Source organism: Bison bison, unplaced genomic scaffold (assembly GCF_000754665.1).
Source record: "Bison bison bison isolate TAMUID 2011002044 unplaced genomic scaffold, Bison_UMD1.0 scf7180017864236, whole genome shotgun sequence".
Lineage (NCBI taxonomy): Eukaryota > Metazoa > Chordata > Mammalia > Artiodactyla > Bovidae > Bison > Bison bison.
Window position 1 is genome coordinate 7,112,165 of NW_011494808.1, and position 22,456 is coordinate 7,134,620.

General features: G+C 43.5%; 1 protein-coding gene across 5 annotated transcripts in view; it reads left to right on the plus strand.

Moving 5' to 3' along the window:
• Positions 1-22,456, plus strand: part of THRB (thyroid hormone receptor, beta) — a 438,543-nt gene that overhangs the window by 30,105 nt on the left and 385,982 nt on the right. The window contains exon 1 of one of the 5 annotated variants that reach the window (XM_010846425.1): positions 17,510-18,140. The exons of 2 other annotated variants lie outside the window; for them this stretch is intronic. The gene's annotated coding sequence lies outside the window, so the exon portion shown is untranslated. Of the gene's footprint in view, positions 1-17,509; positions 18,141-22,456 lie in introns of those variants that run through there. 2 more of the 5 variants (XM_010846428.1, XM_010846426.1) reach the window with 2 other exon arrangements.

Below are 22,456 nucleotides of genomic sequence, written 5' to 3' on the forward strand. Positions count from 1 at the left end.
GAAGATCCCCTGGAGAAGGGATAGGCTACCCACTCCAGTATTCTTGGGCTTCCCTTGTGGCTCAGCGGGTAAAGAACCCACCTGCAATGCAGGAGACCTAGGTTCAATCCCTGGGTTGGGAAGATCCCCTGGAGAAGGGAACGGCTACCCACTCCAGTGTTCTTGCCTGGAGAATCCCAGGGACGGGGGAGCCTGGTGGGCTGCCGTCTATGGGGTCACACAGAGTCGGACACGACTGAAGCGACTTAGCAGCAGCAGCATGGGAAATTTAAATAAGCACTGTTGGTAAAACAATTGCAACAACAGTATTAGTAAGATTTTTTGATGAGTGTTTGTAAAAAAGAATACAGAACTTAACTGTTGCACCATAATAGCATGAAGTGAAGGGGAAATGGAAGTAGTAACTTCCACATCCCATCTATTATTTTAGAGAAGAATAGAGACAGTGATTCTCTTTAGATTTTGGTTGGTATACAGATTTGGGGATGAACTCCATAGAAATAGAATAACTTATAAACCAGAGGTAGGGAATAAAGAAAATATAATCAATTCAATAGATAGCAGAAGAGAAGAGGGGAAAGGACCAAGAAAGAAGCATGGCCAATAGAAAATAACATCAAGAAATAGGTCCAAAGAAATAGGTCCAAACATATGTTTAACCACAGTAAAAAGGAGGAAGAACTGAACTCTCCATCTTGAAGACAAAGGTGGCCAGAGTGCAGAAAAATTTGAGCTCCAGCTGTATATATACTGTTACAAACATCATGCCTAAAACACAGTCTCAAAAACTTTGAGCATAATGGGATGGACGTTGATATATCAGATAAATAGGAATTAAAGCTAAAGTAACAATATTATGTTAAGTAAAATATTAAGGTGAGACTTAAAAGACTGTGTTATTACCATTGATCATTTGAACCAAAATTTAATGACATAGATTTATCTTTATTTGTGTTGAAAAGCACCATATTTACCAAGTTAATTCAGCCATTTCTCAGGGATGTTCTTGGACACTTTAAAAGTGTCAGCAGCTCTTTCATGAAAGATACCATTGAACAGATCACCTCACTAGCCTCCTATGTGGTGGTGGTAGCTGCCTGAATGTGACCTACACGAGTAGTTCTGCATCCACGTTTGTTCATTATGTGTGTGTGTGTGTGTGTGTGTGCGCGCGTTCAACTCTTTGTGACCCTACGGACTGTGGCTCGCCAGGCTCCTCTGTCCTTGGAATTTCCCAGGTAAAATTACTGAAGTGGGTGCCATGTTCTATTCCAGGGGATCTTCCTGACCCAGGAATCAAATCTGCATCTCTTGGGTCTCCTGCGTTGCCAGGCAGATTCTTTACCACTAGCGCCACCTGGGAAGCCCATCCATATACGTATATCCACTCTTTTTCAGATTCTTTCCCCACACAGGTTGTTACAGAGTACTGGGTAGAGTTCCCTGTGCTATATGTAGGTCCTTACTAGTTATCTTCGAGAAGACAAGGGCAACCCACTCCAGTACTCTTGCCTAGAGAATTCCGTGGACAGACGAGCCTGGTGGGCTGCTGTCCATGGGGTCGCACAGTCTGTCATGACTGAAGCGACTTTGCATGCATGCATCCATTGGAGAAGGAAATGGCAACCCGCTCCAGTGTTCTTGCCTGAGAATACCAGGGACGGAGGAGCCTGGTGGGCTGCCTTCAGGGGGTCACATGGAGTTGGACATGACTGAAGCGACTTAGCAGCATCAGCAGCGTTAGTGATCTATTTTATATACAGTGCAGTAAGTTCCCTGCATGTGAACCTTCAAGTTGTGTACATTCAAAGATGGGAGCTGTGTTCACGTGTCCAGTCACATGCTGGTTCACGTGTCTGGTATGCATTGTTCTGTGCGTGGCTGTGTGTGTGTGCACTTTACTGTACTGTATACAGTACGATAGTGCGGTATCTTTGTTCCAAGCCCAGGGCGGTCGGAAGCAAGTGTAAAAGCCGTGGTGATGTAGTGTGCTTTTCAAGGTACTCTACTGTAAGATTAGAAATGTTTTTTTGTTGTGTTTGTTTTTATGTATTGTTTGTGTTAGACGTATTATAAACCTATCGCAGTACAGCATTACATAGCTGATTGTGTTAGCTGGGCCTAGGCTAACTTTATGGGACTTACATGCCCTGGAAACAGAACTCATTCGTCTGTAGGGGAGCTACTGTAGCCGGTAGCGTACTTGACTTTTAAGCTTCCTTCATGTAGCAGTAACGTAATTACCTGTGCCTTTAAAATGATGATTATCAAATTTTAAAATGAGATGGGTAAAGAGAGCTCTTTCCCACCTCCTTCAAAACACTTGTTCTACTAACAAAGTTATGCAGAAATCTTAATCCGTTTAACATTCTGTTAAGGTTTCAGCTACTTCTTCCTCCCCTCATAAGGAGCCCTTGCTACAGAAATCAGGCCCAAGTTCTTACTAATCAGGCCAAGGCAATCTCTTTGTCAGTCGCTGAGCCCCAGCAGATCCTGTGGACGAGCACCCCTCCTCTGTCCAGGAGGGAAGCCAGGTTGTGTAACCCGACTCCCCGGCGGGAGCGGGGTTACCGACGACGTGGGTGGAAAAAGCTTGCTCCTGCACAGAAGCAGATCAGCTTTGGGGACTAGCGCCACTGGGCTAGGTGCCTTGTCCAAAAGGGGGTAGGGCTGGTAGCCTGAGAAACTGGGTATTTTTCCCAGGCTTCTGGGTCACCGCTACCGCCTTTCAATGCCCTTTAAAAAGCACCTCGAGGAAACTTCTCGTTGGCAGCCGAGGAGCCCACTAGTTCCAGGGGAACAGTCTGAGCAGGAGGAAAGAAGAATCGTCTCCCCTCTCTGTCTTGCAGGCTCCTGAAAAGTGGGATGTTGCACATTTGTTTTAGACCCGGGACGGAAAGCAGCAGTTGAGAACGTGTTTTGTTCTGTTTGGATTCTGAGGCTTCGAGTAATCTGATTTCCTTGCTACTTATTTCTGTGAAACCATTTTAATCATGTAGGTATTTCCCTGACATTTAATAGTTTGGACTGGGTTGTGCTCTTACTGATACCTTGCTCCCAAAATGCTTCAGGCGACAGTTCTGTTTGTTTCAAAGGACTTCACGTCTGAGACTTTTCTCAAGAAGACCATCTCCTGCGCATAACCGTCTGTTCTGTTTGACTTGAGTCACTTATTCCAGGACTGTGGCTGTCACTTGTGTGACTTTTTGGTTTTTTTGCATTGATTTGTTTAGATCAAATAAAACGTTAACCCTTGGCAAAGGTACAATACCGTGTACCAATTGCTCAGCTTGTCTGTAAACACGTATTTATGCTGAGCCCCTGACCCATTTCAAATATTTTTTTTTTACCTTTTATTGTTCTTAATTATCAAAGGAATAATTCTTATTATTTAAAAAAAAAACAATACTGGAAATGTTGAAAAACAAGAGGGCTTCATCCCAGGCTCACCGTGTGGCACTATTTAGCATCTGTGGGCTGGCTCTAATACAGGCCAGGGTCCCTGACCATTCCCAGTCGACGAACATTGACCAGACGCCAAACAAGAAATTCAGGCAAGGTTTTGTTGGGGCTCCTCCTGCATGGGCACAACAGGAACAAGTAACAGGTTCCCTTACCCGCTCCCCGAGGGGACGGTGAGCTTGTGCTTTATAGAGGGTGAGGGTAGGGTGTGTCTCGGGGGGAGCTGGAGGGGTGTCTTAGGTGGTCCGCCCTTCCCTTTGCGGATGTTGAGTGCAGGGGGCATGTGCAGTACCCTGCTTTTGCCCCTGACTCTTCGGAAGTGGAAGTTGGGCTTTCTTGGTCTTTTTGTCTCTTTTGTCCGTACTTTGCCCCAACTGCACATGCACTCATTTAGTTTTAGTCCCTTGTAGGTTCTTTGTATTTTGTTGCTGGAGGAAAGGTCTGTCCAGGTAAAACTGCTGCAGCAAAGGGTCCCAGCCTGTCTCAGCTTGAAAACAAAAAAGTTTTATGCAACATGTGGTCACACATCCAGAATGCTAGAATGTCAGACTGGAAAGATGGAGGTTATTTGTTCAAAGCATCTCAATTTCAAGGAACAATATTTGGCCTCTAAATGGGGAGGTGATTTTGTTTGAGGTCATCATTTTAATGTGTCAGGGCCTTGGCCTTTAAAACCTAGTCCCTGACACTTAGGATCCTTTCTGGCTATCACACTGCTGACAGGGTTTTAACTTGTAATCATTCACTTTTAAGACCTTCTATTATTATTCTGATCACAAAAGTAAGAAATGCTCTTCATGAACACTCATCTGTCATCTCCCCACCCACCACTGAAATGGTGGAGTCTTTTCTTCCAGGAATTTTTCTGTATCATATGTGTACAAAAATGGGATCAGACTTCCCATAATTTTCTACACTGCCTTATTGTCTTAATATATGATGAATTTATTCCATGTCTTCGAACAGAATTCCTTAAAACTATCCTTAATAATTGCAATGGCAGTCTGTCCTATAGATTACCATAACATCTAAGAAGTCCCATTCAGAGCCATTTGAGAAGGCACCCTTTCTTCAACAGAAAGATGCTGTCTTGAACCCAGCTGAGTGTAAATCCTTCCTTATTTTGCAGGCTGTCTAGAATGAGCATAAAAACCATAGTTGGTCTATAATTTAGGAAATTCTTGGAGGGCTAGTGAATTGCTAAAACCCAAAGTTCCTTCATGTCACTAGATTAGATACCTTTTATTTAAAGTAAATAAAATCAGATCTCTTTAGAGAACAAATCTATTAACTCTGACTTGGTCAAAGATGACTTCAGTTCAGTTCAGTCGCTCAGTCGTGTCCAACTCTTTGCGACCCAATGGACTGTAGCACAGCAGGCCTCCCTGTCCATCACCAAATCCCAGAGTTCACTCAAAGCCGTGCCCATTGAGTCAGTGATGCCATCCAACCATCTCATCCTCTGTCGTCCCCTTCTCCTCCTGCCTTCAATCTTTTCCAGCATCAGGGTCTTTTCCAATGAGTCAGCTCTTCGCATCAGGTGGCCAGAGTATTGGAGTTTCAGCTTCAGCATCAGTCCTTTCAATGAATATGCAGGTCTGATTTCCTTTAGGACAGACTGGTTGGATCTCCTTGCAGTCCAAGGGACTCTCAAGAGTCTTCTCCAACATCACAGTTCAAAAGCATCAATTCTTTGGCACTCAGCTTTCTTTGAAGTCCAACTCTCACATCCATACATGACTACTGGAAAAACCATAGCCTTGGCTAGACAGACCTTTGTTGGCAAAGTAATGTCTCTGCTTTTTAATATGCTGTCTAGGTTGGTCATAGCTTTTCTTCCAGTGAGTAAGTGTCTTTTAATTTCATGCCTGCAGTCACCATCTGGAGTGATTTTGGAGCCCCCCAAAATAAAGTCTGCCTCTGTTTCCACTGTTTCCCCATCTATCTGCCATGAAGTGATGGGACCAGATGCCATGATCTTCGTTTTCTGAATGTTGAGCTTTAAGCCAACTTTTTCACGCTTCTCTTTCACTTTCATCAAGAGGCTCTTTAGTTCTTTTTCACTTTCTGCCCTAAGGGTGGTGTCATCTGAGGTTATTGATATTTCTTCCGGCAATCTTGATTCCAGCTTGTGCTTCTTCCAGCCCAGTGTTTCTCATGATGTACTCTGCATAGAAGTTAAATAAGCAGTGTGACAATATACAGCCCTGATGTACTCCTTTCCCAATTTGGAACCAGTCTGTTGTTCCATGTCCAGTTTTATCTGTTGTTTCTTGACCTGCATACAGATTTGCTTTTTCAATGATCCAACAGATGTTGGCAATTTGATCTCTGGTTCCTCTGCCTTTTCTAAATCTAGTTTGAATATCTGGAAGTTCACAGTTCACATACTGTCGAAGCCTGGCTTGGAGAATTTTGAGCATTACTTGAATCCCACGGACGGAGGAGCCTGGTAGGCTACAGTCCTTTGGGTTGAAAAGAGTCAGACATGACTGAGTGACTTCACTTTCACTTCACTAGCATGAGATGAGTGCAGTTGTGCGGTAGTTTGAGCATTCTTTGGCATTGCCTTTCTTTGGGATTGGAATGAAAACTGACCTTTTCCAGTCCTGTGGCCACTGCTGAATTTTCCAAATTGGCTGGCATATTGAGTGCAGCACCTTCACAGCATCATCTTTTAGGGTTTGAACTAGCTCAATTGGAATCCCATCACCTGCACTAGCTTTGTTCGTAGTGATGCTTCCTAAGGCCCACTTCACTTTGCATTCCAAGATGTCTGGCTCTAGGTGAGTGATCACACCATCGTGATTATCTCAGCCGTGAAGATCTTTTTTGTATAGTTCTTCTGAGTATTCCTGCCACCTCTTCTTAATATCTTCTGTTTCTGTTAGGTCCATACCATTTCTGTCCTTTATCGAGCCCGTCTTTGCATGAAATATTCCCTTGGTATCTCTAATTTTTTTGAAGAGATCTCTAGTCTTTTACATTCTATTGTTTCCCTCTATTTCTTTACACTGATCACCGAGGAAGGCATTCTTATCTCTCCTTGCTATTTTTTGGAACCCTGAATTCAAATGGGTATATCTTTCTTTTTCTCCTGATTTTCAATTCTTTTGTTTTCACAGCTATTTGTAAGGCCTCCTCAGACAGCCATTTTGCTTTTTTGCATTTCTTTTTCTTGGGGATGTTCTTGATTGCCTCCTGTACAATGTCACGAACCTCTGTCCATAGTTCTTCAGGCACTCTGTCTATCCCTTGAATCTGTTCTTCACTTCCACTGTGTAATCGTAAGGGAGTTATTTTAGGTCATACCTGAATGGTCTAGTGGTTTTCCCTTTCTTCAATTTAAGTCTGAATTTGGCAATAAGGAGTTCATGATCTGAGCCACAGTCAGCTCCCAGTCTTGTTTTTGCATAATCATTGTTTATTAGCCACGTGTCTGTCTTATTAGCCAACTGCAAGAAGGTTTAGAATAATATGCCTCATTGCTTGGTAGATAAAGCCTCTGTCTTCAGAGTGTTATTTTACAATGCTAATAAAGCAAATAATAGTAATTATAGTAACAGCTAAAGAGATCCAACCAGTCCATCCTAAAGGAAATCAGTCCTGAATATTCATTGGAAGGACTGATGTTGAAGCTGAAACTCCAGTACTTTGGCCACCTGTAACCAACAACTGACTCATTGGAAAAGACCCTGATGCCGGGAAAGGTTGAAAGCAGGAGGAGAAGGGAACAACAGAGGATGAGATGGCTGGATGGCATCACGGACTCAATGGACATGAGTTTGGGTAAACTCCGGGAGTTGGCGATGAGCAGGGAGGCCTGGCATGGTGCAGTCCATGGGGTCACAAAGAGTCAGACACGACTGAGTGACTGAACTGAACTGAACTATTTCTTGAGCATATGCAGTATAATAGCTAGGTTGCAAGTTCTTTACAAACATTATACTCAGTCTTCATAAGGACCCAGCAAAGTAGGCACTAGTCTTATCCCACTTTATGGAGAAAGAAACTTTAGCCCAGAGAGGTTAAGTAACTTGCCTGAGGTGGTACAGTATATGAGAGGCAGAATGCAGACTGGAAGCCAGGACTGCCTCACTCCAAAACCCAAGATTGGGGTCAACTTCTCCAAAGCAGTTCTGGGAATTAGTTTTTTTGTGATGATTTAAATTCCTTTCTTAGCAGTGGTTTTTAACCTTTTGAAGATTGTAAAGCCATTTGAAAATCTGTACCGTTGCCTAGAAAATGGTCTATTTGAAAAGATTGTTGCTGTTGCTGTTGTTTAGTTGCTAAGTCACGTCCAACTCTTTGTGACCCCTTGAACTGTAACCTACTAAGCTCCTCTGTCGGTGGGATTCTCCAGACAAAAAATACTTGAGTGGGTGGCTGTGCCCTCCTCCAGGGGATCGTCCTGACCCAGGAATCGAACCCCTGTCTCCTGCATTGGCAGGCAAGTTCTCACAATTATTTAGTGAAATATGAAGTAAAACCTTCATGTTCTCCCTGCTTAGTTTGATTAGGGTAGGTTAAAGGAACAGGGGCCAATTATTTAAATATTAGTCTGTTTGACCTGTTAAGAAAATGAAAAAAAATCTGGTGCAAAAGAAAATCATGAGCATTATAAAACCAACACAATGGTTTAAACATTTTCTGTGCCACTACTCCCCACATTAATGCATATAATTGAGAGTAAATTGTTTTTTAGTGCAGTTTTTCTGATCATCTCTGAACTCTCTGATGCTCCTGATGATGTTAGCTTTAGATTTTAAACCAGTAGACTTATTTTCTTAGTGTGCAAGAAAACAAGAAATAGTAACTTCAGCTTAATTTTATATAGGTAAGTCACAGATGGATAAGCCTGTCATTTTAGCTTGCCTATATATTTTGCTCTTCAAATGACAGAGTGCACCATGTAATACATTCTAAAATGCCACTGAGATAATGTGCTCAATGAAATCTGTTTAAATTCCAGGGAAGTGGTAGCAAAGTTGTGGGACAGCCGGTAAGGTGTTAGGCAGAAGCTCTCTGGTGTATGCGAAATGACTTCTTAGACTTGAAAGCCTAAAATTTAACTCTTCTGCCCTATTGACTTCAATGTATTTTGAAAGTAAAATGTGATATTGAGCTTCTCAGAATGCAAATAAGTATGTTCTCAGTTAATATTTGCATTATAAGTACTTGTCTAAAAACTAGGTACAGGGACTTCCCTGGTGGTCCAGTGGTTGGGGCTCTGCACTTCCACTGCAGGCGGCACGATTCAATAGCTTGTCAGGCCCCAGGTGGCACAGTGGTGAAGACCCGGCCTGCCAATGCAAGAGATGTAAGAGACGCAGGTTCAATCCCTGGGTCAGGAAGATCCCCTAGAGGAGGGCATGGCAACCCATTGGAGTATTCTTGCCTGGAGAATCCCATGGATAGAGGAGCCTGACAGGCTATAGTCCGTGGGGTCACAAAGAGTCAGACACGACTGAAGCAACTTAGCACACACACACACAAAGATCCCAATGCTGTGTGGCATGGCAGAAAAAAGAAGTTAATAGAAACAAAAAAGAAAAATTGAAAAATATTACTTGCAAGAATTCTTTTCCCTTTAGCATATGTATATTCTAAAGAGGATTAAAGGCCATGCCACATGGGTATCTGAGGCTCTATCTAAACATCACCTTGTGTTACTGTGGGTTCGGAGTTGGGTTTTTCTTGTTGAACAGTGTGAGTCTGATTCTCCGTAGACTCAAGTCATGGCTCCGCCATCAGTTGGGTGTTTTTTTAGGCTACTGATACAAGATTTACTGCAGTGTGAGGGAAGGAGAGGACTCTTGACTTAGTCAATTTTGCCGTTTGTAATAGGTTTGATAGAGGAAATTGAAAGCAAGAACTAAATTATTAGCAGCCAATGCATGAACTGGTACCCTACTGAGTGGCCTGAAAGAGTTGAAAATATTTAACTTACTGAGAGTTAATGAGATTGCAGTTGGGGAGAAGGAAGTTGTTGTTGTTGTTCTTTTTTTTAACGCCCAAAAGCAATTGAATGTAAAGTGAAGACCATCATTTCAGCCTTCTGTCAAAGTTATAGGGTCTGGAGCCTGGGAAACCAGCTGACCAGAGCTCCAAAGCCATCAACCAGACACAGCCGCTGCCTCTTTTAGGGACAGAAAAATGACGCCCAAATACATTATCAACCCAAAACGACCGCTGTCACTTAGTCTCACAGTTTTCTTTTCTTGTATCTTGCTCCATTTCTTTAGAACCCCACTCTTCAGATGTGGGCCCTGGCCCAGCCCCGTCGACAGCCCTCTGAGCTTGTTAGACATGCAGAGTCTCAGCCCCCCACCCAGCCCTGCTGGCCCGGGGCCTGCATTTGACGGGACGCCCTGGGCACGTGTTAAAGTCCACCAGGCTTTGCTGTGAACGAGGGAAGCAGTGAGTGAATCGCTGCTCTAAAGAGTTCTTGGAGCTTCCAGATGGTCCCTGCTCTTCTTTCAATGTGGTGTCCTCCGCAGGTGGAGAGGGTGGACTTGTACACGCAGAGCGGGGAGCAGGATGAATGGAGAAAGTGGTGTCCGTGCGTATATGCTGTCGGGTGTGAGACGGACAGCTGGTGAGAAGCCGCCTGTAGCACAGGACGCCCAGTCTGATGACCCGGAGGGCTGGGGTGAGGGCGGGCGGCAGGGGTTAGGGAAGGAGGGGACCCACGTACAGTTATGGCTGCTCTGGGCTGTTGTATGGCAGAAACCACAGCATTGTAAAATTTAAAAATATATATATTTAAATTAAAAATAAAAATAATTAAGAAAAAGGAAAGTCATGTCCTCACCAGGAAGCCCAACCTCTGGCCTAGAGAGATGTGAGGCCAGAAAGCTCCTTTCCACCAGGAATTCCTTCCCTGCCCCCCTCACGTCTATCCAGAGAGTGTGTAGTCCATCAAAGCCTAGTCAATCCCACAGATAGGTGAAATTGCCAATTTGTGACACTAAAAAAACTGGAACCCCACATTTTTTTAGTTTTATCCTCTTTCCCCAAAACTACTTCTAGAAGGACCAGCTTTGCAAATCACCACCTTTGCCCCCTCACTGTCAACCAAGGATAAATGCTAACTAATGGCTCAATGAATACAAAGTCTGAAAGAGCCTTGTTAAATGAACCTGGAGAGTATACAGGCTGGTTACTGAAGGAGGAAAGCGGGTGAACGCTTCTATTACTACCATGTACAAAACTGTTTCAGAGGTTGGAGTTGACACACACACTGTGTATAAAGTAGGTGACTAATGAGAACCTGCTGTTTAGCACCTGCCTCAGTGCTCCGCGGTGACCTAAATGGGAAGGAAATCCGAAAGAGAGGGGATATATGTGTACATAGAGCTGACTCACTTTACTGTACAGTAGAAATTAACACAACATTGTAAAACAACTATACTCCAGTTTGTTTTTTTTTTTTATACTCCAGTTTTTAAAAAAAGAAAACAAACCTCTATCTCACAGTCCCACAAGGTGCAGAGAAAACTTGTTTTCTTTTCCTTTTTTAATTTTTTACTGGAGTATAGTTGCTTTACAATGTTGTGTTAGTTTCAGCAAAGTTTCAGTGTACAGCAAAGTGAATCAGCTTATACGTATCTCCACTCTTCTTTATATTCTTTTTCCGTATTGGCCATTACAGAGTGTTGAGTAGAGCTCCCTGTGCTCTACAGTTGAGTTCAGTTCAGTCGCTCAGTCGTGTCCGACTCTTTGCGACCCCATGAATCGCAGCACACCAGGCCTCCCTGTCCATCACCAACTCCCGGAGTTCACTCAGATTCACGTCCATCAAGTCAGTGATGCCATCCAGCCATCTCATCCTCTGTCGTCCTCTTCTCCTCCTGCCCCCAATCCGTCCCAGCATCAGAGTCTTTTCCAATGAGTCAACTCTTCGCATGAGGTGGCCAAAGTACTGGAGTTTCAGCTTTAGCATCATTCCTTCCAAAGAAATCCCAGGACTGATCTCCTTCAGAATGGACTGGTTGGATCTCCTTGCAGTAGGTCCTTATTGTCTATTTTATACATAGCAGTGTGTATGTGTCTGTCGGAACCTCTTTTTCTTTGAAGGCAGTTTCTATCTGGTGACAGCCAAGACAGATGGAATGAACGCATTCCTATAAGCTTCAAAAATTCTTTCAACTTATTTTTAAATGACTTGTTTTGAGAGTCTAAAGGGCCATGTACTTTCTTACCAACTTATGTGAGAAGATAATAGTTTACAGAGAAATTCAGTGAAGCAGTTAAAAAAAAGCTTAAAAAAATTTTTTTAAAGAGTACAGCAGTAATAGTGATGTCAAACAGTATCCCTGAGTTTCCACTCCCACTTAAACCAGCCCCAGGCCCAGCACGGCCGTTTCTCCTCGTCAGCCAGAAGGAATAGGAGAGTGAAAATCAGTCCTGTATTTCACTGACTCTTAGATACACTTCTCTTCACCACCTGTTAATAAAATATCCCCTTGGAAGGGAGCCAGTCTTCTCTCAGGCAGTTCAGACTTTCTGAAATAGAGGAAAATTGCAAAGGGAAGGTAGCAGAGGAATATAGAAGTAAAAAATTAACTTTGGGGGGTCAAAAATTCTTTTCTAGACAGATTGGCTTGATTATTTTTTTAAAGCATTGTGTTCATACCAGTGTTTAAATTGAATCACAGGTAATGATTTAACTGCAGTTATGCTGCGTCGTCAACTCTCAGGGACACGGGGGAAACAAAACCAGTTCTGAATGCACATTTCTCAAAAAAAAAAAAAGAATGAATGCACATATCTCAGGGACAGAAGATCACAGGTGTCTCTGAAGGCCTCCGTTGGGTGAGATCGCTCAGGGTCTCAAAGGCAAGGGTCTGGGGGAGAGGGGAAGGTGGGAACAGACGGGTTTGCTGAGTAGGTTGAAGAGAGGAATCAATTTCAACACCCCATTTGCTTCTGTCTCTGCTTAGGACCTGGGTAATGGAGGCTGGGCTTCCCTGGTGGCTCAATGGGTAAAGAATCTGCCTTCAGTGCAGGAGACCCAGGTTTGACCCCTGGGTCAGGAAGATCCCCTGGAGAAGGGAATGGCAACCCACTCCAGTATTCTGGCGTGGAGAATCCCATGGACAGAGGACCCTGGTGAACTACAGTCCGTAGGGTCACAAGAGTCAGCCAAGACTTAGCAACTAAACCACCATCAGTGGAGGTGCCCAGCCCAGGAGATGAACGTCATGACAGCCTAACTCTTCATATTTAGAGACCCCAGATCTAAATTTCCCAGTTTTCTTCTGTCTTAAAAAAAAAAAAAAAAATGTGTGTGTCTTTATTCCCACAGTGCCTAGGGCGTGGCTGGGAGCTCGGCAGTGCTTACTGAAGGCATGAGCCTCATGCCTGTCCTTCTCAGACTTAGAATGGGATCTCCTTTCCATGCAGGAGACTCAGTTGTGCAGAGCTCTGGGCTGGGGCCACCTTGGAAAATGCCACTCATGGCTCTCCATTCTGTATGGTGCTGCCACAGAATAAAAACAAACCTTTGGCCTGGCAACCTCTGATTCTCCTTCTCCTTACCTTTCTGATCTTGGAGAAGGTATTTATTCTCTCTGGAGCTTAACTTCCTTCCCCTAAAATGATCATTTCTTCATCTCGTCCCACTCTCAGTTCAGTTCAGTCGCTAAGTCTTATCTGCCTCTGAGACTCCCTGGACTGCAGCACACCAGGCCTCCCTGTCCATCACCAACTCCTGGAGTTTACTCAAACTCATGTCCTTAGAGTCGGTGATGCCATCCAACCATCTCATCCTTTGTCATCCCCTTCTCCTCCTACCTTCAATCTTTCCCAGCATCAGGGTCTTTTCCAATGAGTCAGTTCTTCACATCAGGTAGCCAAAGTATTGGAGTTTCAGCTCCCCACTCTAACATTCTATTAACCTGGCCCTGTGTTTCAAGTCTGTCTCTAAACAAGGACAAAGGTAGGAAACTAGGAATGATGAGAAGCGAGGGAGACCATAATTTCTTCGTGAGAACATTTCATCTAAAACTCATCTTCTGTGCTTGAAAGTAAATTATACTCTTTAGTTAAGTCACACCTACCATTGTAAATGCCAAACATTGGTCCAGCTTTAAAGTGTTATAAAAACTGTATTCCATCAGTTTTATAACAACTTTATTGAGATGTAATTTACATGCCAATGCAGTTCACTCATTCACGTGAATTAAAGTTCTTCAGAGTTGTGTAACCATCACTGTCTCGTTTTAGGTCATTTGTATCTCCTCCAAAAGAAACCTGGTACTGATTACCCCTGGTGCCTCATTCTGCCTCCAGCCTTAGGCAACCACCAATCATCTTTCTGTCTCTATGAATTTACCTGTGAACATTTCATATCTGTGGGATCACACAATATGTGGTCTTTTGTGGCTGGCTTTTTTTTGCTCAGTGTTTTCATGGTTTATTCATGCTGTAGCATGTATCAGTACTTCATTTCTTTTTACTGCTGAATAATATTCTATTATGTAGATGTGTTGTGCTGTGCTAAGTTGTTTCAATCATGTCTGAGTCTTTGCAACCCTCTGGACTGTAGCCCTCCAGGCTCCTCTGTCCATGGGATTCTCCAGGCAAGAATACTGGAGTGGATTGCCATGCCCTCCTCCAGGGGATCTTCCAAACCCAGGGATCAAACCTGTGACTCCTGCAGCTCCTGTACTGCAGGCAGATTCTTTACAGCTGAGCCACCAGGGAAGCCCATTACTTGGATATATCATAGTTTATTTTGCATTCATCAGTTGATGAATGTTTGGGTTGCTCCATCTTTGGCTATTATGCATAAATGCTGCTATGAACATTTGTGTGCGAGTTTTTGTATGTTTTTATACGTTTGCATTACTCTTAGGTGTATAGCTAGGAGTAAAATTGCTTTGTCATGTGGTAAGTTTTCCAAAGTGCTACAACATTTTACCTTCCCCTCAGCAGTGTATAAGGGTTCTAACTTCTCCACATCCTCTCCAATAATTAATATTTTCCTCTTTTTCCTGGATTGTTACTATCCTAATGGATATGAAGTGATATTTGTTGTGGTTTTAGGTTTGCATTTCCCTTATGGCCGAGGATGTTGAGCATCTTTTCATATGTTTATTGGCTATTTTTATATCTATCTTGGAGAAATGTCATCAAATTCTTTGCTTATTTTTAAATTGTGTTGTCTTCATATTATTGAATTCTTTTTATATTCTAGATGCACATCTCTTATCAGATATATGATTAGCAAAATTTTTATCATAGTTCATAATCAATTTTTTGGATTCATTCATTTTCTTTTTAGAAGTATTGAAATCTGAAAGAACAGGCCTTAATCGCAAACCAAATGATTATCTATTATATAGAGAAAAGAAGTATCTGTATATATTCCTAGAACATCTGTGACACAGCAGAACAGTAGAAAAATCACATGCAATGAATGGTTTGCTGTTTCCTGATAAGAGATTTGGCAGCAATGGGAAGTCAGCCTCTAAAGTATGAAGGGAAATAAGTTGTCAAAAGATACGTGATTGAAATCGCTCATCACTTATCATTAATATATATTTATGGAACACCACTCTGTATTGGGATTAAATAAGAACAGTCAGGAGTTTGATCCTCATCTTATTGGGATGGACAGTCATGATGACAACACAAGAACTTTTTAAAGGCCTAGATATCCTGTAAGACTTTTAACAAAATAATTCTTTAGAAATTTCCTTTTTTGTTTGCTTCTATGCCTTTTCCAAAATTGAATATTTGATTTAAGAATTTTTGTTCACATATAGGAAATAAAAAATATATCATACATACATATATTTTTTTCTTTTTGAGACTCAATGATGTTTATTAAAGAGCCTTCTTCGGTTAATGTGTAGAAACCTTTAAAATATTTAAAGATCTTTAAAAGAGCTGCCCCAGAATTAATTTATTCTCTGAATGAGTAATTACACTGTTTATATTCATAGCTCTGGAAAAAGGGACAGGGAGTAAAGTGGTGAATGAAACACCTTGATAGTACGTCTTGGAGCTCACAGGCAATCAACAGGTAAAAAATACAAGTAAATGTAGAGTTAATACATTTTAGGATTGCTGTGAAGGAAAAGGAGAGGGTGCTGAGAGAGAATAATGTGGAGATGTCTTTAGGCTGAGGGGTCAAGGAAGTAGGCTAGGATACATGGAGGGTTAGACAGACCAGCCAGAGAAGGAAGAAGGCCCTGCAGGAAAGAACGTCCCAGGGCATGGGAGTGCAAGAAGGCTGCTCAGTCAGATAGAAAGGTAGGAAGTGGCGAGGTCTGGGAAGAGCCAGTCCATAGAGGAGGTCATAGCCCACACTGAGGAATTTGAATTTCATTCAGAAAGTAGTGAAATGGTGTTGAGGGTTCTAGCAGAGGAAATGACATGACCTGACATAAACTTGAAAAAGACCATGTCGGCTGCTTCATGAAGACTGATGAGTAGCGATGAGGTAGAAGTGGAATCTCGGTGACCCTTTAAGAGGGATTTGCAGGTGTCTGAGTGAGTGATGATGGTGGCGTGGATGGGGCTGTGGGAAACCAAAAAGGTGAATGCATTTGAGATTATGTTGGAGACAGGATGTCATGGTTAAGAGTGTGAGTTCTAAAGCCAGACAAACTGGTTAGAATACCAGTTCCCCCCCTTACTCGCTGTGTGACCATGAGCAAACAAGCTTCTCTATAATAGGAATCGTTTCACAGAGTCATTATGAAGACTGAGTGAGTTATTTATTCTCTCCAGGCATAAGAGTCCACGCAGAGTGAATGCGTTAGTAAATGCTGTTGTGGATATTGTTTTGGTTTTTAAATGGACAGGTGTCGGTCACAGCTTAAATGGGGAGTTGGCAACGGGTGGTGTCAAAGGCAGCTGCCAGGTTTCTGGTCTGAGTACCCACCTGGTGTGGATGGTGCCAGGTCCTGAGATGGAGGAAACCCAAGAGAAGCAGAGTTGGAGGGGAAGGCAGGACAAGAAGCCTGTTTTGAATGTTTTAGTTTCAGACATGCCTGAAATCCTCAAGTGGAAACATCGGGCATTTGGAATCTGGTGCTCAGAGCAGTGTCCTGGGCCAGAGATAGAGCTTATATTTTAGATTATGCTCCTTGCCATGCGTAAATGTGTAGAACAGTCAGCACTTGGAAATAATTTGACCTTCTCCTGGACGGGCCCACCCAGGACCAAGATACTGAAACAGTGTAGTGACCCTGACTACTTTCCTTGAAGAAGTAGCAGATAGGGGGAAAGGGGTGTGGAGATTGTCATCAAACAGGCCATCTTTTGATGTTTACTCCTCCACTTACTATGTAGATGACCATGAACAGTTACAGGTGTTGGCGACGAATTCAGCGAATCACAGAGGAGGAATGATGGACATCTCCCAGGATCCTGTCTTCAGTATCAGGTACCTGGTAGGGCCAGTCCCCGAGAGGGAAGAAAGTGGAAAGGAAGACTGCTTCTCAAAGCCTCCACTTCCTCAGCTGGAGATTAGTATACTTTCCTCTTAGGTAAGGACCCAAAGAATGTACCTAAGACGCCTCGCATAGTACCTGGCACACAGGAGATGCTTCGGGCTCTTCCTCTCTTATCTCACCTGCAAGCATTGCAACCTTCTTGCATGAATCTGCTTCCATTTCCAGGTTAAGATGTAAATGAGAGCAGTGTGGTGACAGAGCTTGGCCAGGAACAGGGTGAGGTGAATGACACCCTCAATGAGGGCACCAAAAAAAAAGAAAAAGAAAAAAAATGAAGTAATTAGGATAAATATTTCAATGCAATATTTTGAAAAATGAAAACACATGCCCCAGATCCATGATGACTAAGATCTATTTTTAATAAAGCCCAGGGGAAGTAGTCCTGATTTCTCCTTTTGCCTGAAGCTCCAGCACCCCACTGAGCTTCCCTCGTAGCTCAGTTGGTAAAGAATCTGCTTGCAATGCAGGAGACCTGGGTTCGATTCCTGGGTCAGAAAGATTCCCTGGAGAAGGAAACTGGCAGCCCACTCCAGTGTTCTTGCCTAGAGAATCCCCATAGACAGAGGAGCCTGGTGGGCTGCAGTCCATGGGGTCACAAGAGTCAGACACGATTTAGCGACTCAACCACCACCACCACTCAGTATGGAATAATACTTTGACTAGGTAAAAGCAAAGAAAACAAAGCTTTGGTTCCTGGGCCCGTAGGACTCTTTTTCTCCTTTCTTCCAAAGTTGGTGGCTAAGAGTCCGTCAGCTGACTTGTGTACTCCCAAGATCTCTCTCTCTCTCTCTCTATGGATAGCAGGTGTGGGGCCTCTGCTAGCCCAGCCCCCAGCCCTGCTTGGTCAGGGCCATGTGGGAGCTGGAGCCTGGCTCCTGGGTTCGCCCCACCTCGGTACACGCAGACCCTGCTGACCCGGAATGTTTGGGCAAACACAGAGTGCTCTATTAGAGGCTGGGGTTTAAAGGTCAGCTCTGTGCTTATCGGGTGAGTCTGATTCACTCTCTCAGTGACTCTCAGGGAGTCTGATGCTTGCAGTGTGGACCGAGGAGGTAGATGAGCCTTTCCATGCAGAGCGGGGAGCTGTTTGCTTTGCAAGGAGCTGTCTCTGCCCACAGGAAGTCCGCAGGTCAGCCGCAGGTGGGAGACGCGCGGAGGTCCCCTGTGTCGCACGCTTCCTTCTGACACGGACTTAGAAAGCGTGAGGTACCTGTGGTCGTTGGTGGCTTGTGGCTTTCAGCTTTTTCCTGTGAAAATCAGAAGATTTCCAACTGAGACAATTTGGTGATTTCAACATGGTCAGCAGGCAGGCAGTGAGTGAGGAAAAGACAGATTTGTCCAAGCCCATATCTACCATGCAGAGACCAATGGTAGACGTTTTGAGCCTTCGGGTCACTTTAACAAAAAGCTGGGAATGAGAATATAATTTTAAAAAGTTATATTCAGGATTTTTATTTCAAAGTAAGGAAAAGAGTGTTCCTAATTTTTTAAATGTTTTACTGTAAATGTAGCATACCCTTGTCATGTATGAATGATTTGGGCTAAGACAGTAATTAGCAAAGGGGAAGATTGTTCCAAGCTGCTACTGGACAGTCTGCATGTCAATGGCACTTTAAGATTGCAACATTTTGTTTGGTGACCTTCATACCAGTTGACTGCATGCCCCTTAATCTCTCGCTCTCAAAAAAAGCTGAGCCTGCTATAGATTTGGTCAGTTGTGTGGTTTTCTTTTTTTTGGTTTGTTTAACCCAGTTTTTCATTTACCTACTGCTTTATGACTCCTGGTTTAATTTGTACAAAAGGATGAAGTTCATTATTACATAACTCTGAAACTCATCTTTAGGGAAAATAAGTGCAAGGGTTGCCATGGATTGAGACTGAAAACCTTCTGTATGTGTTGGGGGTACACTTTTAAGAGTGTAAGAATGCTTTGGAACAGCTGTCCGCTAGGTACACAAATGCACAGGGGGAGAAGAAATGCCGTGTGGGGGGAGTAAAGTATCTTCCAGGCTTGAACCTACAGCTTCAAGTTCAAAAGCAGAGGGAATGTGGGGACTTTAAGCTTTGGTGAGGGCTGTTAACTTGTAAATATGGCTTCTGTGTAGATAGATCTCTCTCACTGTGCAGTTCCGTGTCCCTCTGTTTCTTGAGCATCTTGTCTTTATTTGTCAAGAATTAATGCAAAGACTTTTCAGACTATAAATAAACAGTACATGGTCCCAAACAAGATTTTCAGTTGTCTACAGATATTAGGTAATTGAGTTGTGATACTTGTTCAAGGGGGTCTAATGTCATCCCTTTATTCTTCCCTCCCTTCCTCTTCTCTCCCTTCCTCTCTCCTCCCTTCTTTTCTTGGCTCATTTATTCTTATCATGTCCACTGGAGTGCTTAGATTATCTTACTTCTATCTCTGTGAGTATTAGTTTTAAGTCAAAGCTATTAGTTCCACCAAGAACCTGAAAGCCAAGTAAATATCTTTTTTTAACCTACTATTTTTCATCTAAACGTCTTCTCTCTTGCCCTGCGATTACAGTTCAGTTCAGTTCAGGCGCTCAGTTCTGTCAGACTCTCTGTGACCCCATGGACTGCAGCACGCCAGGCCTCCCTGTCCATCACCAACTCCTGGAGCTTGCTCAAACTCATGTCTGTCGAATCGGTGATGCCATCCAACCATCTCATCCTCTGTCATCCCCTTCTCCTCCCGCCTTCAACCTTTCCCAGCATCAGGGTCTTTTCCAATGAGTCAGTTCTTCACTCAGGTAGCCAAAGTATTGTAGCTTCAGCTTCAATATCAGTCCTTCCAATGAATAGTCAGGACAGATTTCCTTTAGGATGGACTGGTTGGATCTCCTTGCAGTCCAAGGGACTCTCTCAAGAGTCTTCTTCAACACCACAGTTCAAAAGCATCAATTCTCCAGCCCTATTATTACAGTAGTTACTAAATCTAGCATTTGGACAGAAAGTCACACCAGTAAATTGCCTCCTTTGGGTTCAGGTATTCTCATATGTATACTATTCAGCTAAAAGATAAGGATAATAAGCCATAAACTGGCTACCCTATTTTGAAAAATCTTCACTTACCTCTCTAAACCAAATATGAATAGTCATAGAATTTGTGGACAATAGTATGCAGAAAACCTTTAACATGACATTCAGTTTTCAGGAGAAAACGTCAAAAATTCCACTGCAAATTGGAGCTGTTGGACTAAACATTGACCTGTTAATAATCAGGGAGAATGATCTGACTACTTTCCTACTGGGCTAAAATGCAGTGCTGCCATGCGTTCTCCCGTGGTGCCCCCAGCGTGGGTTAGTTACTTGCTCCTGGGAATTTCCTGTCGACAAGCGCATTTCTGTCCATCAGCCGTCACCTGTTCCTGGGAATGGCTAATGGCAGTGGTATGGCATGCTGAATTTTAATGTGCGAGTGGCCCTCTCTGGTTTCAGAAATGGGTCCCGCAAATATGAACCCATTAAAACCTTTGGGAGCAGTTTTAGAGTCAGGAAAATTCATCATACCTGGTATAGACAGCGTTCACCATGCTGCTACTGACACACGTCCATAAGTAACTTGCGTTCAGGAATAGGAAACCCTCATTTCTAAAGAACTTGAGGTTTCTCTTTATCCTTCCTTTACTTTTCGTTGACCATCTTTGCAGCCACCACTCTGTCCCCACTAACTGACTGGGTACCTGCCCACTGCTGGTGTTAAATTCAGAATTGGACCTAGGCCTTCAGACTCAAGCCTTTCGGCCCTTACTTCTCGTGCCTTACGCGTGTCCTTGACCTTAATTTGGCTGGTTGGTTTGCCGTTCTCCACACTCATCCCTCCCTGGCCTTTGTGTGGGCTCCTCTGTCATTTATTTTTAACTGGTGGCACGTGGCCCTTCTCTGTCACCCGCCAGCCTGTAGTCTCCCCTCCTCCGGAGCCAGCCCAGGTCTTGTCTTCTCTGGAAAGACCTTCCTGTATCTGAATCTAGATTGTGTACCCAGGACTTGCTCACAGTTTTATGTGTGTGTGTGTTTAAGAAATTAAAAAAAAAATTGAAGTATAGTGTTGATTTTTATATAATCTCTATATAATTAATTTTTATATAATCTATAATGTTAATATCGCCAGTATTCTGGCCTGGAGAATTCCATGGACAGATGAGCCTGGTGGGCTGCTGTCCATGGGGTCGCACAGAGTCAGACACAACTGAAGCAACTTAGCATGCATGCACGCATTGGAGAAGGAAACGGCACCCCACTCCAGTATTCTTGCCTGGAAAATCCCAGGGACGGGGGAGCCTGGTGGGCTACAGTCCATGGGGTCGCTAAGAGTCGGACACGACTGAGCAACTTCACTTTCACTTTTCACTTTCATGCATTGGAGAAGGAAATGGCACCCCACTCCAGTATTCTTGCCTGGAAAATCCCAGGGACGGGGGAGCCTGGTGGGCTACAGTCCATGGGGTCGCTAAGAGTCGGACACGACTGAGCAACTTCACTTTCACTTTTCACTTTCATGCATTGGAGAAGGAAATGGCAGCCCACTCCAGTGTTCTTGCCTGGAGAGTCCCAGGGATGGGGGAGCCTGGTGGGCTGCCGTCTGTGGGGTCGCACAGAGTCGGACATGACTGAAGCGACTTAGCACCGGCAGCAGCAGCAGCATAATGTTAATGTATAAAAATGTTAATTTTTATATAATCTATAATGTGTTAATTTTGGCTGTGCAGCAGTGATTCAGCTATACACTAAATGCACTCCTTTTCATGTTCTTTTCCACTACCGTCTATCAGAGAATATTGAACATGGTTTCCTGCTAACAACCTTAGAACCTTCTCGTCTCTCCATCCTGTATGTAACAGTTTGCCTCTGCTCATCCCAGACTCCCAGTCTTTCATCCCCCCTCCCCCACCTCTTGGCAACCACCAATCTGTTCCCTCAAGCAGGGATCCCCAACCTCTGGGATCTAATGCCTGATGATTTGCAGTGGAGCTGACGTAATAATAACAGAAATAAAGTGCACAATAAACGTATTGTCCGAATCATCCGAAACCATCCCCTCCTTCCCAGTCCATGGAAAATTTGTGTTCCACGAAGCTGGTCCCTGGTGTTGGGGCCCATTGCCCTGTAGGACTTGCAAACTCTTGACCATCCAAATACATATGTCGTCAAACAACCTGAATCTGTTGAAAATATTCAAAGACTGAGACTCTCAGACTTCGTTTTGTGTGGTAATCTCATGGCAGGTACTTTGTAGAGTGTGTCTCAGCCTAAGAAATGAACCTCCAGCTGATGGCCCTGGCAAAATGGGAGGTAACCAAGTCTGTTTCAATAAAGATCCATCTCTAAAGGCTGCTTTTTGATGGAACAAGCCAGAGAAAGAACTGCTTATCTGTGTATTTTAGTTTTCCTAATTGCTAACAGTTGTCTCTGGAAAATTGCTCACATGGTTATCCAAGGTGATCATTAATATTCTTAACATTGTAAATTTCATTGTCTAATCTCTTTGGAAGTTTTTATTGCCTTGCTCAGAG